Source organism: Eschscholzia californica, unplaced genomic scaffold (genome assembly GCF_041429995.1).
Source record: "Eschscholzia californica isolate CP2 unplaced genomic scaffold, dmEscCali1.0.p SCAF_1, whole genome shotgun sequence".
In the NCBI taxonomy this organism is placed as follows: Eukaryota; Viridiplantae; Streptophyta; class Magnoliopsida; order Ranunculales; family Papaveraceae; genus Eschscholzia; species Eschscholzia californica.
Window position 1 is genome coordinate 63340244 of NW_028238198.1, and position 13621 is coordinate 63353864.

Consider the following 13621-nt stretch of genomic DNA (forward strand, 5'->3'; position numbering starts at 1 on the left):
AGAGCTCCAATTGTAGCTCCTCTACTTGAGACACCGAGTGAATAGACTTGATCTCCCTTCCTTTCAGACTGCTAGGACTTACTGGAAGGTTGAGAAGAACTCTTCTTCTTGATTAGATTGATAGAACGGGAGCTTTTTCTCTATATTCCTCTCTCTCCAATAGCTGTATATTCAGAGAGAGAGAGAGAGCTGTATATTTTTCCACTAGAGAAAAATCCACACCTTTTCTGTTTTCAACTGACCCAATATATTGACAAACCCTAATTAGAATCTCATTCAGATTAGGTTTTTTTATTTTCGGGTCACAGAAAAGATAATTACCAAAATACGCTTTTGGGGTATTTTGATAATCCCTTAAGTGTGGCCGGCCAGGGCAGCCCACCATGGGCCTTATATGGCCGGCCCACTCACTCTAGTCGGCCATCTCATGGCCGGCCCAATGAGCCTTCCTTCTATCTTGTCCCGAATCTCCATTCAGACCCTTTCGGCCTTTCAGTTGAATCCCATCCAACTTTAGCCAGTTCCCGTCTAGTCAATTCTCTCCGATCAAGCTACCACTCTTATGTGTAACCCGTTGTAGGATCCGGTCTATGTTAGCCGCAAACAACTCCTTGATCCGACGATTGTAGTTGGCTTCTAGCAAAGCATTACGACCCCTAATTGGACCGGACTAGATGATCTTTACGTGTGGTCATCATTATTTAACTGACAAATTGATCGCATTGCCACCTTGGTCGAAGGACACTCCTTCAGAAGGACATTTCCTTCAGACCGAACGGATAAATCCTTCAGTCTCCCACTTGTACTTAGAATAAGTGCAATGCTCGATTCCCATGTCGCTTAGTATCTCATCTGATACGTCACACCGTTCAGACTTTCTTGATCTGGAGAACAACTGTCAATTCAAATGATTAACTCTTAATCCATTTGAGTGCGGCCACACATTTTCCAGTTGCTTCTCCTCAAGTGGCCCGGAGATACTTATTCCTAACTTAATAGGAGAACATTATCCAGTCTTGTACTCCCACTTAGCTTCATGTCTATCCTGTCTCCCCTAGTATGCTACCTTTATAACCTCCTTTTACGGCGCGGCGTTTGACAGTACCAAAGTTCGACATTCCTTACATAAGATGAGTGGAGCACTCATGTTTACGGAATCTCTCCAATCTTGCCTATGAGAGCTTGTGACGCTTTTCAACTCCTTGAAAAACTCTCATCTTTGGGTTATCCAGTGTAGATTCCCCAATCTACACCCATGTAATTGACTTAAATACCGTATTCCTATAGCCCATGGAACTGCGCTATCAGTCAATTCCCATGCTAGTCTTCTTGAGTCATTGTTGTCCAAGCAATGACCTGGACTAGGGACTAAATAATGAATCTATTCCATGTTCACTTAGTAGGATTCCATTTACCAGATCACGTATATGATAAACGTACCTGGAATTCCTCATTATTTTTGGACTGTCATTAAACACTAAACCATGATTTAACGACGAAATAACTAACTTATTTCTGATAATAAGAGTTTGTAAATCTTGAGCCTTCCCGTGTAACTCCTTACACCCTCAAGTTTACCAGTCTAAGCTTTTCAGGAAAGCTTAATGCCTATGACCTTAGTATTACCTCCATACTTAGTAAAAGGTGACAGTTTAGTTAATATATCAAATCTATATGGATTTTGTTTGTTTTTGCAATGATAATAAGTTTTAGGATTTTGTTTTATTTTCTTTTTAAAGTAGAGGATATATGAATATTAGAAAATAGTTTTCCAACCTTCATTCATTCCTTCAGAAGGAATTAAACGAAAATTATTTTCATGATTGGAAAGGAATCTGAGAAGCGTTCTCGAATTCGAAATAAAGAAAACGTCCGAGAATATATCATTCCTAATGTTCATTGTTTCTTCGGACGACTGAGGATATGATTATCCAAAGTCTTTTGTGAACATCCATAAAATTCTTCTCTCACGTAGAGATTAATGATATGGATGCATACACAACCATTCGACAACTAAAGGAAGAGTTCCACTAGAAGTCGTGAATGGAGAGGACGGTGCCTCTAATAAAGTCGTCCTGAAAAGAACATTGAGGAAAAGTGAATCTAAGAAACGTTCTTAAGATTCAGTTACCGAAAGAATATAAGAAGAGTTCTTATGATTAAAAAGGTTAAAGGGTCGACGTAAAAGTTTGGCTAGGCCATTCAAGGAAACTACCCTGAGTACCTGGAAGAGAAAAGAAAAGGAATTATGAATTCCGATTCTTATATCCTTGTTAACTGAGTTAATCTAGCAAGTATTGTAGACTCCCTTCATCAGGTATTTAAGACCGGATGTGAGGCTCAGTGGGAGCCCAAGGAGATTACATACTTGACTAAAAGAAGAAAGGATCCAAGAGGGAGCAGAAGCAAAGAGTTGCTAAGGATGCTGAAAGGGATCAAAGTCTTCTTTTAGACACTAATATAGGTAGAACTTAATAAGCGTTATTATGTTCTTCTAAAATATCAGATGTTTTAAAATAGTGCTAAATTAACAAAAGGTTCTTAGAGAACCAAGAGCGTTAACACTGATACTATAGGCTATAATCAAAGGATTCAAAGAGTTAACCTGAATCCACTTGACGAAAATATAAGTCATTCGATTGGATCGAGATGATAAATATTTGAAATCAGAAATTTGATAACCATCAAAAGGAAGTTGAGAAATAGTTTCTCACCTTGCTCCACAAACACATCATATGGATGATGAGTCTAGTGGGAGTAATCGAACATGTGAGACATGAGTCGATCAATGATGTATTAAGGCCAATCTTCCGAACACTTTCTAGGATATATTCTCAAACACGATCGTTCTTCCTAACTAACCATATTCCGTCAAAAGCTGAAAAGACACCATAAGAGTATGGGTTTTGGAAGGGTTCCAAAAGTGTTCTTTTCTGAAGGTCTATAGATATGAAACGTAAATGGTTTCCGAGAACCAAGTTTGCATATCAAAGAAATAATATCTATTTATGGGATAAATAAATATTAGGGATTCTTCCACATTAGAGAACAAGGAGGTTGTTGCTCGTGGTGGTGTCTTCCTTGAAATAAGAGTTATTTCAAGAAGACAAGTGGGAGAAATATTAGATATCGAAGAAATTCGATTTGAGCAACAAAACTGACAGTGGTGTACGAATGTCAAAAATTGCGGTTCCTATCTATTCAGAGCCTATAGACAAGGAAATAGAGGTAGAGATGGAAGATCTCGAAGATCCTCCCGCATAAAGCGAATTAGATTCGCCGGAGAACTCTCAAGGAGTTGAGAGTGTCTCAAAGTTGTTCAAACCCCGTATAGACCTTGAAAGCTCATAAATCTGTCTCAGATGATGGAGATCCCGCTGAAGAAGAAAATGAGCTAGCTACACAGAAGCTGTGACGGAATCACTCCGAAACATGGCTTGGAGCCATATGATCAAAATGGTATCCATGTCTGAAATCAAGTTTGGAACTTGGTCTATTTTGCTTAAAGGAAGGGTTCCTGTTAAGTCCAAATAGGTTTTTCAAAGTGAAAAACAGACAAGGAGGGAAACATTGGTGTTTCCCAGAGCATGACCATAATGATCTGTTACTAGCAAAGGAATGTGTACATGACACATTCAGGAATAAGTTAACTCTTCTAAAGCTAGTGAGAATGCAAGCTTCAAAATCCATCAAGGGATTAAAGCGAGCAAGTAGGAGTTGAAATCTTCGATTCAGCAAAGAATACAAGAGTTGTTTTTTTTGGGAATGAAGAGAAATCTTGAATTTAAGAAGTTCAAGAAGGTTAGTGGGAGTGACCCAGTTTTCTTTGGTCCGGTATGTAGACGACATACTAGAGATTGAGAACAACATTCTGATGTTGAAAACAGTTTAGAACTGACTCAATAAAAGGACCACATAAAGGTGAAATGTTTTTTGGGCACCAAAGATCTATGGAGATGGATCGAGAAGGTGATAAGACTTGTTCAAGAAAAGGTCTTGAAAAGTCCAATGTGAAACACTCAAACGGAGTATTTCTACCCAAGTCTCATGGCACACAGCTTAGCAAGATTTAGAATCTGAAGAATTCTGATGAGCAAGCACGCATGAGAAAGATGGTTATGCAAAAGGCATAAGATCGGTCATGTAGGACATGATTAGCATTCGCCTCGACGTCACAAAGTACTTGGAGTATTTATGGTCGTCACCAATCAAATCCAGATGAGTTGATCTGGATCACACAATGTACTTGAGAAGAACTTGTGAGATCTCGGTATGAAAATAAAAGGTTGAAAAGTCATATGTTGCAAACTTCCAGAATAAGATGACAATCTTGACTTGGAAGAATAATAAGCTGGAAGAGTTCCAGGCAGAGACTGTTGCAAACTTTACAAATAAAAGAAAATAGTTAAAACTTGGGAAGTTTTAATTCGGTATGGTGATACTGAAGATTATCATTGGATGATAACAAACAAAATCCATATAGATTTGATCTATTAACTAAACTGTCACCTTTGACTAAGTATGGAGGTAATACTAAGGTCATAGGCATTAAGCTTTTCTGAAAAGCTTAGACTGGTAAACTTGAGGGTGTAAGGAGTTACACGGGAAGGCTCAAGATTTACAAACTCTTATTATCAGAAATAAGTTAGTTATTTCGTCGTTAAATCATGGTTTAGTGTTTAATGACGGTCCAAAAATAATGAGGAATTCCAGGTAGGTTTATCAGATACGTTATCTGGTAAGTGGAACCCTACTAAGTGAACATGGAATAGATGCATTATTTAGTCCCTAGTCCAGGTCATTGCATGGACAACAATGACTCAAGAAGACTAGCATGGGAATTGACTGATAGCGCAGTTCCATGGGCTATAGGAATATGGTATTTAAGTCAATTACATGGGTGTAGATTGGGGAATCTACACTGGATAACCCAAAGATGAGAGTTTTTCAAGGAGTTGAAAAAGCTCACAAGCTCTCATAGGCAAGATTGGAGAGATTCCGTAAACATGAGTGCTCCACTCATCTTATGTAAGGAATGTCGAACTTTGGTACTGTCAAACGCCGCGCTGTAAAAGGAGGTTATAAAAGCAGCATACTTGGGGAGACAGGATAGACATGAAGCTAAGTGGGAGTACAAAACTGGATGATGTACTCCTATTAAGTTAGGAATAAGTATCTCCGGGCCACTTGAGGAGAAGCAACTGGAAAATGTGTGGCCGCACTCAAATGGATTAAGAGTTAATCATTTGAATTAACAGTTGTTCTCCAGATCAAGAAAGTCTGAACGGTGTGACGTATCAGATAAGATACTAAGCGACATGGGAATCGAGCATTGCACTTGTTCTAAGTACAAGTGGGAGACTGAAGGATTTATCCGTTCGGTCTGAAACAGAGATGTCCTTCCGAAGGAGTGTCCTTCGACCAAGGTGGCAATGCGATCAATTTGTCAGTTAGGATAACGATGACCACACGTAAAGATCATCCAGTCCGGTCCAATTAGGGGTCGTAATGCTTTGCTAGAAGCCAACTACGATCGTCGGATCAAGGAGTTGATTCGCGGCTAACATAGACCGGATCCTACAACGGGTTACACATAAGAGTGGTAGCTTGATCGGAAAGAATTGACTAGACGGGAACTGGCTAAAGTTGGATGGGATTCAACTGGAAAGGCCGAAATGGTCCGAATGGAAATTCGGGACAAGATAGAAGGAAGGCTCATTGGGCCTGCCATGAGATGGCCGACCAGAGTAAGTGGGCCGTGAAGGAGTTGAAGGAGATGTCCTTCGACCAAGGTGACAATGCGAACAATTTGTCGGATAGGACAATTGATGTGGAAGATCATCAAGTCCGATTGATTTAGGGATCGTAGAGTTGTAGCTAGAGACCAACTACGATCGTCGAATTACGAAGTAATTCGCGGCTAACTTCGATCGGATCCTACAACGGGTTACACATAAGAGTGTCAAATTGATCTAGGATATGACTAGTGGGAGTGAGATATAATCATGGGAGTGTCCCATAAACATATCTCATAGGCCTAAAAAGGAATTAGGCAAAGATAGTACAAAAAGGCCAAAAACAGGGTTTTTGGGCCTTAGCCGATTCGGGCACTTTTAGGGCTCGGATTGGGCTGATTTTTGGAGGGACGTTTCCTTATGTTATGAACATTAAATCTGCCAATTTTGGCTGGGTTTGGACGTCATCTCCTTAGGGAATTGAGAAAATACCAATAGTTGCTATTTTCGACTATTTCCCTAAATCTTATTCTAAAGGGTGTTTTGGGAAACCTAAAAGGAGGTGGATTCTTATTAGGGTTCTATATAAACACTCTTAGGGCAGAGAATAAGGTGTGGAATTTCTCTCTAAGCTTTCTTACTCTACCACATCAAGTAGAGAGGAGAAAGTTAGCTAATTCCCATTACTATCAATCTAGTCAAAAAGAAGGTGTTCTTCTTTTCCAACCACCATTGGTGTGCTAGCTATACAACAAGGTGGGAGATCAAATTGATTGCTCGTGTCCCAAGTAGAGGAGCTACACTTGAAGCTCTTGGTCTTCTTCAATCAATTCAACTAGTTCGAGGGAAAAGCGATTAAGGTAATCTACTATCTCCATTAGATTAATTACTAGTTTTGCATGTGATCCTGGGAATACTAGTGTAGACATTAGATGTCATATTTCTGCTATAAACACTAGTAGAAGGGTATAAATCCCTACAGTGGCGTCAGAGCCTCTTGCCATTAACTAGTTTTTGCTAAGAATCGAACTAATTAATATGCTTGATAGTTTGAAAATTGAGTTTATAAAAGTATTTTAAAAGGTGTTTTAAAAGGTATTTTTAACTCATAATTTGATGGGATTCAATAAATTTTCAAATTGAGAATCACATTGATGATTAAAAGTGTTTTAAAAGTCTCAATTTGATTGAATTTCAAACTAATCCATGCTTGATTAAATTGATAGTTATGTTTAAAAAGATTTTAAAACATAAAATTTGATTAATTATGAATTGGATTCAAAGATTTTTCAAATTGATTTCAAAATTGTTCTTTGAAAAATTTCAAAAACATAGATTTTGATCCAAAATTGGTTTGATTAAGAGTTGTTTTTTAAATTTTGGAAACTTTGAAAAACAAAGATTTGGAATTTTAGAAGTGTTCTAAAAAGAGTAGTTTTGAGTTTGGGAAACTCTCAAAACAAATTTGAAAAAATTTAAAAGTTTTGAAAAATTTTAGAAGTGTTCTAAAAGGAATTTCAAAATTTTAAGAAAAGTTTTAAAATTGGAAAATAGCAACTTAAAGTTGCATAAGAAAAAAAAAAAAAAATTTTCTTTTTGGAAACTAGGGTTTTGAAAAACCCTAGTGTCCGGCCAGGAAGCTTCCTGGCCGGACCAGAAGCTCCTGGATGCGTCGTCTGGGAGGTTCTGGGTGTCTCGGACTAGTCCGAGACACCTAGTGCTGGTCCGGTCCAGTACCAGACACGTCTAGGACGCGTCTGGTACATGGACTAGCGTCCTGGCTCCGGCCAGGACGAGACCAGGCCTTGATAGGCCTCAGCCAGGACATGCCGGCCCTATGGGCCGTGCTATGTCCGGACCTTGTCCGAGCCCTTTTTGGGCTTGGGCCGGGACTTGTCTAGGACTTGTCCCGGGCTTTTTTCGAGGCTTTTCGGACCACGAAAAGGGACCATCATTCGAGTGGGAGTTTTTGCCAAAATTTCTTCCGATTCCAACCAAATAATTCCAAAATCAATCCGGGCCATCCAGAAGGCCAAAACGGATTTCTCTTTAAATTGATTTGTGAAATCATTAAGAATCGAACCAATATTTCTTCCGAAATTGACCCGGGCTTTCTCGAGCCCAAAACGGAGTTTTTCTTAAAAGTTGATTTTAGAAATCATAAAAGATAAAATCTGAACGCACCATTAGTTGAATTCTTCGAATTTAGACTTAAGGTCCGTAATGTGACGTGTGATGTCAACAAAAGTATCTCCCAAGATAATCATGCATATATAATTCTTAGCCTTGATATATTATATGATTGCATGTGATGAGAATGCGGGAAACTAGTATGGCCATAGATTTATTTTTTTATTCTTGTTTTAAGCACGGATGGGTGCATGCTTTGTAATTAATTTTAATTTCAAGTTTATACGATCTGCGAATCGTTAGAGTCTTGTAATTAGAGTTTAAGGGTCTATAAGTCCATTGAAGAAACTCGAGGATGAAATTCAAAGTCGAGTGGGAGAAATCAATGGAGGTTCAAAGATGGCGATCTAAGACGAACCAAAAGGCGAAACAAGAAGAAAACCAAAGGAGATTAGATCTTCTAGGTTAGGGGCCATACTAGGATCCATATCTGCTTGATTTACTTTCTCGCGCGCATTTACTTACTTATTTACGCTTTATGTCGTGGACGTTAGTTAGGCTAAATAGTTCACTATAACAAACGCCAGACTAGCGTAAAAGTCCCCAAAACGTAATCTTGAGTAATCGCCTATCCAGATTAAGACACTCGTTGCGCCCTTGTTCGAGGAAGGTGGGTCGGCCTTCGCAGAGTACCTCCTCTACCTTGGGACAATGCGGGTAGGTTTATAGAAGAGGCCTACACATCTAAATGGTTCTACTCAACGAGATCAGCAAGAGAGTCTTGGATACTCGAGGCAAAAGGATAGATTAGTCATTCATTAATGAAATCTATCAACCAAGAGTCATAAGGTATGATCAGTGAAGTAGTTCACTCACCCGGAACGACGGAGTCAAAGGGTAGGGCCTTCGTCCGCTTTACTCCGAAGAACTGGGGTCTTGGAATCACTTATTCAATCGGGGACGATTTTTATTGAATAATGTGGGAAAACTAATGTTTTTCAAAAACGATAACGAGTTTTAAAATTTTGCCATTTCTTTATGTAGTTTTAAGATGACACAAACGATTTCAACATTGAATCACACCTAAGGGAGGTGCTGATCCACTTCCTAGAATGGAAGAATGAATCTGAGAATAGTTCTCAGATTCAAAAGGAAGGTCACTAGAATACCCAATCCCAATGTTGACTCTTACATGAGAAGGTCAAAAGCCATTTGCAAGCAATCGTATAAAATTCTCTTTGGATGAGTAATGAATGCTAGCATAACCATTAAGACAAACTGAGGAAGAAATTCCTACAGAAGTCATAAATGGGGAGGTACGAGACCTCCAAGGCAATCTGAAAGTCATCCTAAGGGAAGACAACAGAATACATCTATCACCCAATTCAATATCGATTGAATAAAGATAGATAAGACCTTAGATGAGTCACTCAGGTTGTTACGGACAAACTGAGCAGAACATACGGGAATATCCAATCTAAGAAAGGTTCTTGAGATTTGGTACAAAGAATCTAAGAAAGAGCTCTTGAGATTCAAAAGGGCAAAAGGATCAGTCAAGTGAGACAAACATTTGATTAAAGAAAAGCAGCTACCGAGTACATGATCAAGAGTATTTCTCATTACTGTGAATGTTTCTGAACAATGGCTAGACCATTTAAAAGGAAACTACCTTTAGCACCTGGAGGACAAAAGGAATGGAATTATGAATTCCGATTCCGTATCCTTGTTAACAAAGTTAAAAACAAGTATCGTAAAATTCCTTCATCAGGTATTTAAGACCAGATGAGCGGCTCAGTGGGAGCTCAAGGAAATCACATACTTGACTAAAAGAAGTAAAGATCCAAGAGGGAACAGAAGCAGTAATGCTAGGGATGCTGAAAGGGATCGAAGTCTTCTTTTAGACACTGATCTAGCTTAGAACTTAATAGTGATTATTTTGTTCTTCTAGAAACGTCTGATGTTTTAAACCAGTGATAAAATTAACTGAAGGTTAACACTGATAATGGCTAAAATCAAGAGATTCAAACTCATTAAACTTCAGCATTGTCAATTGGGTCTTAAGGACTAATTGACAAAGTCACCCTTTTCAAAAAGCATAAAGACTAGTAATCTATTAGGACTCATACGGTGTTATGCAGACCTATAAGTTTACTTGCAGAAGCTAACGAGAGAAACTTCAAATACGTACTCTGACAACTTCATGAAGTATGGAAACGTACAAATCATAAAGTATAAGTCAGAATGTTTGAAAGGTTCAAACAAAGTACAAACCGAAGTAAAGAATCACTTTGACAAGATAGTGAAAACTTGAGTCAAACACTTGATAACCATTAAAGGAGTTGAGAAACAGTTTCAAAACTCTGCTCCATGGAACACATCCGACGGATGGTGGATTCAGTGGGAGCAATCGAACATTGCTATGCATAATTCGATCAAAGATGGGTTTAAGCCAGTCTTCCGAATATTTTGGGACATATTCTATAAACGATTATTTTCACACTTACCAAAATTCCGTCTAAAGCTAAATTTGTAAAAGCATTACAAAACTAGCTAATATCTGACGCAATTTCTTTTTTAAAAGAAATTTGGGCTTCTTCCATAACCAATCAAGAGAACAAAGTGTTTGTTGCTCATGATAGTATTCTTCTAATAATTAGCACACCTAGTAGTCTGGGAGAAAACACTAATTATTACAAGAATAAGTGGGAGAAAAGTACAAGTCGATTTAATTCGATCATGAGAAAAATCATGGAGGGTCATGAAGAACAATCATGAAACTTGTACAAGTCGATTAAATTCGACCAAGAGCAACAAACTGCGACTCCTTGGAAAAGGAAAGGTTAAAGATATAATCTTATAAACCCACCGCACAAAAGCGAATGTCATTCGCCGGAGAACTCTCAAAACAAGTGAAAGTGTCTCTAAAGGAATATCTCAAAGTAGTTGAGAAAATTCCAAATTGTTGTTCAAAAGCCCTAAAAGGTCAAATCTCAAAGACACAGAAAATAAAGGTTATTTCTGAAGAGATAAAAGACCTGCGCAGAAACGGAAACTGACTCTAGATTTTTGCTAGAAGCCAAAATCATCGTGGAATCCATATCTCGTCAAGACATGAAGCTTGATAATTTAAGTCAACAAAAGACCTAAATTGGTTTTCCAAAATAGAAAACTGAGAAGGATGGAAACATTCGTGTTTCCCGAAACGAGACAAGAAGAATAAAGATTCTTCCAATCAAGTTATGTCCACAAGCATGCTTCAGAAATCTATCGATGGATTAAAAGCACGCAAGAGTTAGAATCTTCGATTCAAAAGGCAATCAGAGAAATTTGATTCCTGGAGAATGAAGAAAATCTTGAATCACGAGTTTCAAGAAGGTAAGTGGGAGTAAACAAACCTTCCGGGTCCGTATGCAGAGTACATAAAAAAGATTGAGTACGACATAAGGTGTTGTATAACAGTAACGAACTGACTCAATAAAGGACCACACACAAAAGGATAAAATGCCATTTTGGGCATCTGAAGATCTATAAGCATAGATCAAAAGGATGATAGGATTAGAGAGACTCAGTACGCTGAGATGCTTGAGATCCGAAACAGAAAATCTAAGACTCGGAAAGTCTAAAAGAATTTCGACCCAAAAACTCATGACAGAGGGCGTTGCAAAACTCGGAGTCTAAAAGACACCGATGAGCTAGCACGCATGAGAGAGACATTTATGTTCGAAAACATAAAGTCAATCATGTTGGACATGATTAGCATTTAAACATCCGAATTCGGATTGGAAAACCGAAACACTACTTAGTACATCCTAGAAGGCTAAAGGATGAAGTAGTACAAAATTGAACATGTCATCGTAGCAAACTTCCAGACATGGAAGGAAAGTAGGCTAAAAGTGTTTTAAGCCGGGAACTGTTGCAAATACTACACAAAGAATTAAAGGCCTTAACCCTAGTAAAGATTACTAGATATTATCAAGGTTGAAGATAGTAATCTTCAAATTAATTGATAATAAGCAAAGTTTAAAACCGACTACCACGGTAGTCAAACTAAACTGTCACCTTAGACATAGTATGAGATTCATACACAGTCTAAGGCATGAGGTATAATTTTAAACCTCGACAAGTAAAACTGAGTGGGTAAAAGGAGTTTTACGGAAGAGGCTCAGATTTACAACTCTCGTTATCAGAAATAATAAGAATTATTTCACCAGTCGTCTAAACTTGGTTTAGTGTTTAAACGACAGTCCATCGATAATAAAACGTTCCGAATAGGTTTGTCAGATACGTGATCTGATGAATGAAACCCTATTAAGTGAACTTGGAATAATTATTATCAAAAATCCCTGGTCCAGGTCATTGCATGGACAACAATGACTCACGAAGACTAGCACGGGAGTCGATGGGATAGCGCAGTTTCATGGGCTATATGAATAGTATATTCTATTCGACTACGTGGGTGTGTAAAAGGTTTATACACTGGATAACCCTCAAATGAGAAGTACATCACTCGTGATGAACGTCAATACTTCTCATAAAGACAATTGGAGAGATTCCTCAAAACATGAGTGCTCCACTCATCTTATGTAAGGAATGCCCGACTTTGGTTCCGTTAAACGCCGCGCCGTAAAAGGAGGTTATAAAGACGGATACTGGGAAGGACAGGATAGACATGAAGTTAAGTGGGAGCGCAAGAATGGATTGTGTCACCCTAATCACATTAGGTACAAAGTGTCTGAAGGCCACTTGATGAGTAGCAACTGAAAATGCGTGGCCGCGCTCAAACGGATTAAAGTTAATCGTTTGTCTTTTACAATTGTACTCGGATATCAAGAAAGTCTGAATGATGTGACGTATCAGATGGGATACTAAATTGACACGGGAATCGAGGCATTGCACTTGTTCTAAGTCCAAGTGGGAGTCTGAAGGAGATGTCCTTCGACCAAGGTGACAATGCGAACAATTTGTCGGATAGGACAATTGATGTGGAAGATCATCAAGTCCGATTGATTTAGGGATCGTAGAGTTGTAGCTAGAGACCAACTACGATCGTCGAATTACGAAGTAATTCGCGGCTAACTTCGATCGGATCCTACAACGGGTTACACATAAGAGTGTCAAATTGATCTAGGATATGACTAGTGGGAGTGAGATATAATCATGGGAGTGTCCCATAAACATATCTCATAGGCCTAAAAAGGAATTAGGCAAAGATAGTACAAAAAGGCCAAAAACAGGGTTTTTGGGCCTTAGCCGATTCGGGCACTTTTAGGGCTCGGATTGGGCTGATTTTTGGAGGGACGTTTCCTTATGTTATGAACATTAAATCTGCCAATTTTGGCTGGGTTTGGACGTCATCTCCTTAGGGAATTGAGAAAATACCAATAGTTGCTATTTTCGACTATTTCCCTAAATCTTATTCTAAAGGGTGTTTTGGGAAACCTAAAAGGAGGTGGATTCTTATTAGGGTTCTATATAAACACTCTTAGGGCAGAGAATAAGGTGTGGAATTTCTCTCTAAGCTTTCTTACTCTACCACATCAAGTAGAGAGGAGAAAGTGAGCTAATTCCCATTACTATCAATCTAGTAAAAAAGAAGGTGTTCTTCTTTTCCAACCACCATTGGTGTGCTAGCTATACAACAAGGTGGGAGATCAAATTGATTGCTCGTGTCCCAAGTAGAGGAGCTACACTTGAAGCTCTTGGTCTTCTTCAATCAATTCAACTAGTTCGAGGGAAAAGCGATTAAGGTAATCTAC